The sequence below is a fragment of the Falco peregrinus genome, chromosome 3 (genome assembly GCF_023634155.1).
Source record: "Falco peregrinus isolate bFalPer1 chromosome 3, bFalPer1.pri, whole genome shotgun sequence".
Classification (NCBI taxonomy): domain Eukaryota; kingdom Metazoa; phylum Chordata; class Aves; order Falconiformes; family Falconidae; genus Falco; species Falco peregrinus.
Window position 1 is genome coordinate 13197317 of NC_073723.1, and position 6000 is coordinate 13203316.

Sequence of the window (6000 nt, forward strand, 5' to 3'; positions counted from 1 at the left end):
TTTGGACTTGCAAGGAGCAGGGTGAGGAGCACGCTGATGCCTGGGAGAAGTTTTTCACCTCCTTTGAGCTCTGCTGCTATGCACACACCTTTGCTGCTTGGCTGGTTCCCCAGGCAAGGCACAAACACAGGCTGAGGCACAATGATTTTCCACTTGCCTATGGGAAATCCCAGGGGTGGGTGGCACTTTGCCAGTCGAAACCCTCCTCCGGGCAGTGGCAGGATTTCAGCGTGTGGCTGTGAGGCAGCAGTGATGGGAGATGTTTGCAGAAGGCTGTGCCACCGCTCCCAGTGAGGAGCACCAACCCACAGTGGGCAGTGGTGTTCCCGGTGGCACCAGGACACTCTCAACATGAGCTGATGTGAGTGGCAAAACAACTAAGCCTCATTAACAAATAGCTCTTCGTCATGGATGCTCTGAAGCCTTAGAAAGGGCTGAGTGTCTTCAGTCCCAGCGGACGCTTCAGTAGAGTCTCTTCCACCTGAATATCTGTTTTCCTGAAACCCACAGGGGCTTCACAAACTCTTCCCATGCAACGAATTCAAACCAGCAGCTGTATGCTGTTACCTGTGCATGCACAAATTTGTGATCAAATGGGCCATGTTCTTGTAAAGCTGGGCCAAAAACAAGCCAGAATTTGTTTTTAATCTTTCCTGGCTGCTGCCAGTCTCCTGGCTCTTGGGAGAGGGGACACAGGGGAAGCGGTGTTTTTAGTGTCATGACAGCTGTCACTGTGTTTTGGGGATGACATCCAAACCTGAAAAAGAAACAAACACCCAGGAGACAGTGACAGACTCTGACACATATACAGCAGAGGAGAAAAGCTGTCCTGGTGAGCAGGAGTAGTTAATAGCAAGACATCTGGCTTCTGCCCCAGAAAATAAGGGGTTTTAAACAAACTGCTATCAATCACCAGCATGGCCAGCTTGGGAAAGGGGTGACATTTATATTTGCCTTCAGGGAATGCAACTAGGAGATTATTTTCTTTTACCTTCTGGTTATCTCAGATCACGGTAGGATTTTCTGCAAGCTTACATTTTTGTGCCAGCTCTGTGCAAAGATGTCACGGGTGGGTTAGGGTTGCTCATGCAAACGAAGCCAGTCTAGGTGCCTCAAGGGGCTTTTACTGCTAATCTCAATGAGCACATGCAAAGGGTCTCCTCAGCTTATAAGACTCAACCCTTATCATTACTTCTTATCACTTCTTTAAAGAGAAAAATTTGTCTGATGTATATGCATCTTTGTGGCTCTGCTGGCAGGATGCTGTTCCAGACCCTCACTGTTGTAATGGTCAGAAAACACATTTATAATAAAATATTTCTTTTGCTTCTTCCTGCTCTGAGATGGTATTTCTATGGGCATTTGGTCCTGTTGGATGTTTTGTTAAGCTAAACAAGCCAGCCTGTTCTGGTCTGCTCTTGGAAAATTAGCTCTCCAAGCACAATAATTTTCAATATTTGTGACTGTGTCACCTTCAAGTCATGGTTACCAGGGGCGATCCAAGCTATGTGCAAGATCTCATGAGCTAGAAGGCCATCACAGAAAGGATCCTTAGAGGATCTGTTGTTTCAACAGTGTCCTGGGGCAGGGCTGGGTTGGATAAAGGAGCTGAGAGGTGTTTTACTCAGGCTGATCTGCAATATTACCCCTTTATGAAAGCAGTTCATGAATCCTTATCCAGTGGAAAAACACAGATGAGAGCCTTATTGGAGTCCTCTTGTTGTGCCAGTTTTCCTGAATGAGGAAGAAAAAGCAAGTGTTTTTCATCAAATGGGAAAGAGGGATGAGCAAGCATTTCTGTCACCTAACCAGGGCACATGTGCAAGAACCTGCCCTCCCACTGGCAGTTCAGGGATGCATGCACAGGTCTGAGCTTCAGCTTTTAGGGTCCCTTTTGAAAATCCTCTCAAACTCACTAGAAAAAAGTTGGGGTTGGCAGACATGTAACGCTTTTTTCATGTGTAATAAAATGCAATTGCTGACAGGCTGCTGCTTCAACAAGCCACAAGGTCTGTGGGAAAGAAATATGAAGTGTGTGCAGTCAAGCACTAACTTTCTGAACAGAGGACAATCCTTTGGTCACACAAATGCATGTAACCCCTATAGAAAATGCTGTGCCACACAATAAATAGCAGCAAAATGTAAATGGTTCTTCATACATTGAGTTTGCCTTTTTTTTTTTTTTTTTTTTTTTCCCTGTAAGCATCTCAGGGGTAACAGAGGTAGGTAGCACAAAATACCATAGCATAGCATAGCATAGCATAGAATGTAATACAATATTTCAGTGAGAAGGGACCTACAATGATCATCTAGTCCAACTGCCTGACCACTTCAGGACCAACCAAAAGTTAAAGCATATTATTAAGGGCATTGTCTAAACACTTCTTAAACAGTGATAGTCATGGGGCATTGACCACCTCTCTAGGAAGACTGTTCCAGTGTTTGACCACCCTCTCTGTAAAGAAATGCTTCCTAATCTCAAGTCTAAGCTGAGGTCTTCAGCTCCCCTTACTTTTATCCAGACTCTCTTTTCTCAACTTGCCCTGGCCCCATGGATGTTTCTGTGCAGCACACCAACATGTAGAGCTCAATCATCCTCCACCCCACCAGCAGATATCTGGGTTCCCCACCCTGCAGTGCTTAGGGGAGGACAAGGATGTTCTCTTCAAGCTGAGAAGTCACAGAGACCTAAGCCAGGGTGTTAGGATCCATCCCACAAAAGGCACAGCCATCTGCCAACCTCTGAACCATGGTGCCAGTGGTGTTTGGGCTAGGAGATATGGGGGGTGGCTGTGTTTTTTGGAAAGGTGATGGCAGCAGGAGCACATGCCTGTAAGACTCTGCACATGGGTGGATGGATGTGCCTGTGTTATCGTTCCTCCTTAGCTGCTCGGTAACCTCACTTGTTTACTTTGGCATGATCTTCACAGCCCTGGAGGCCAAGGGAGCGTTAATGGGGTTTATGGTATCCTGTAATCATGCAAACCTTGAAATAACATGCGACAACATGATTGGTTTATTAAGCAAGATTAGGTGCATCTAAGATTAATAAGGCTTTTGGGAGTCTGTTGTTGGGCACCAGCTAGCTTTCAAGCCCTACCTGCAACCCCCTAGAAGTTTGCAGCTGATTGTCTCCAAGTGATTGCAGGGATCTATGTCTCCAAGATCCTCATGCTTCGTTTCTGGGTAGAAGAAGTGACATAGTCACCTCCTCCCAGCCCCAGCACTCAGGTACAAAGAGACCCAGGAAATATCTCTGCCATGCCTATCCCTCTGTAGAAGAAGATCTGGTTAGAGAACATCTAAGGAACCTGAAGGTGCGCAACTCCATGGGACCTGATAAGATGCATCCACGGGTCCTGAGGGAAATGGCAGATTAAGTGGTTAGGCCACTATCCATCATATTTGGGAAGTTGTGGCAGACTGGTGAAGTTCCCACTGACTGGAAAAGGAGAAATATAAACCTCTTTTTCAAAAAGGGGAAAAAAGGAAGACCTGGGGAACTACGGATCAGCCAGTGTCACCTCAGTGCCCAGCAAGATCATGGAGCAGATCTTCCCTGAAAGTGTGCTAAAGCACATGGAAAATAAAGAGGTGATTGGTGACAGCCAGCATGGCTTCACTAAGGGCAGGCTCTGCCTGACAAACTTGGTGGCCTTCTATGATAGCATTGGCAGATGAGGGAAGAGTCACTCATGTCATCCACCTGGACTTGTGCAAAGCATTTGACACTGTCCTGCATGGCATCTTTGTCTCTTAATTGGAGACACATGGATTTGATAGATGGACCACCTGGTGGATAAGGAATTGGCTGGATGGTCACACTCACAGAGTTGCTGTCAACAGCTCAACGTCCAAGTGGAGACCGGTGATGAGTGGTGTTCCTCAGGGGTTGGTATTGGGACTGGTGCTGTTCAACATCTTTGTAGGTGATGTGGACAGTGGGATTGAGTGCACCCTCACCAAGTTTGCTGATGACACCAATATGTGTGGTGCAGCTGACATGCTGGAAGGAAGGGATGCCATCCAAAGAGACCTTGACAGGCCTGAGAAGTGTGCCTGTGCAAACTTTGTGAAGTTCAGGAAGGCCAAGTGCAAGGTCCTGCACCTGGGTTAGGACAGTTCTAAGCACAAATACAGGCTGGGCAGAGAATGGATTGAGAACAAACCTGAGGAGAAAGATTTGGAGGTGTTGGCTGACAAAAAGCTCAACGTGACCCATCAGTGTGCGCCTGCAGCCCAGAAAGCCAAACAAACCTTGAGCTGCGTCAAAAGCAGCATGTCCAGCAGGTCAAAGGAGGTGATTCTCACCATTTACTCTGCCGTTGTGAGAACCCTCCTTGGAGTACTGCATCCAGTTCTGGTGCCCTCAACATAAGAAGGACATGGACCTGTTGGAGCAAGCCCAGAGGTGGGCCACGATGGTAAGCAGAGGGCTGGAGCAACTCTGCTATGAAGACAGGCTGAGAGAGTAGGGGTTGCTCAGCCTGGAGAAGAGAAGGCTCCAGAGACACCTTATAGTGGTCTTCCAGTACCTAAAGGGGCCTACGAGAAAGCTGGAGAGGGACTTTTTACAGGCCCATGTAGTGATAAGACAAGGAGGAATTGTTTTAAACTGAAAAAGGGGAGATTTAGATTAGATATTAGGAAGAAATTATCTACTGTGAGGGCACTGAGGCACTGGACCAGGTTGCCCAGAGAAGTTGTGTGCACCCCCTTCTTGGAAGTCTTCAGAGCCTGGTTGGATGGGGCTTTAAGCAAGGTGGTCTAGTTGAAGATGTCCCTGCCCATGGCAGGAATGTTGGAACTAGGTGATCTCTAAGGTCCCTTCCAACCCAAACCATTCTAGGATGTTATGATTCTATGTCCTGGGTGCACCCAGTTCCAAGGGACTGACTGTGCCCCAAGGATCCGTGAGATAAAGTTGCTGCACGGGCTGCACTAACCCTGTCTGCAGACCAGGGAGGTCCAGCACAGAGTGGGATCATTTTTTTTCCTGATCACAGAAGGAGGCATAGGGCCAAACTTTTCCTGTTCCTCATTTCATAGCATCGCTTCTCTCCTTGAAACTCAAAATCTGCCCAAGCCCCAGGCCATGTCCTGCCATGAGTATAGGTCTGGAAAGATGCAGAAGAGTTAGTCACCACTGAAGTAAACAGCTTTTAAAGCAAACCAGGTCTGCATCATACCTGAGCTCTTGAAATGCAGTGCTGTTATTTCTAATGTTTTTTTAATTCCTCACGAGGTTTTATTCCACTCTATTTTTGGTACTGATATGTAGGTTCCCATTATAAATAGCTGCATATTCTAATTCAGTCTGGTAACTAGAACAAGGATGCACTGGGCATCCAGACCTTGATTTTGGGAGGGAGGGATGAAGACTGCAATACTTCCAGCCAAGCTTCAGGCTATCTGTGAGATCCTTCTCTCAGGAAAACCAGTACCTTTGCATCTGCAAAATGTCCTGCACTCCCTGGATATAAATCAAATGGAAGCACTGGTAAGGACCCATTGCCAAGCTAACACATCATAAGAAACAAGGCTTTGAAGCTCTACAGCAACTTTCCCTCTGAGGAGCTCAGAATCTGAATTTAGACACAAGGATTTCAACATCAAAGCTGGGTGATAAATATTCTTCCCATTTTATAGTCAGAGAAGCTGTGCCATAAGCCTGTGCATCCTTGTACGTGACACTTAACCAAAGCCCTTTGCAAAAATAAAAACAAAGGCTCTTTGTGGTTTGTGAACAGTTTTAAATGACTAATTACTCCAATGAAAATCAGAAGCAGGTTGCAAACATCCCAACAAGTGCAAACAGTTCTGTTTGCAAGAAATACTGTTCATCCCTAAATAAGGGAGTGCTGATGGTTCAGGGCAGCTGTGAAGGATGGCCCAGTTCCCACCCTCATCCTACTGTAGCCTGGGGAAAGTCTCTCAACCTACATAACTTTCCATGGGCTTTCGATCAGGACTTCAGTCTGCACATTTCCCAGCTGTTTG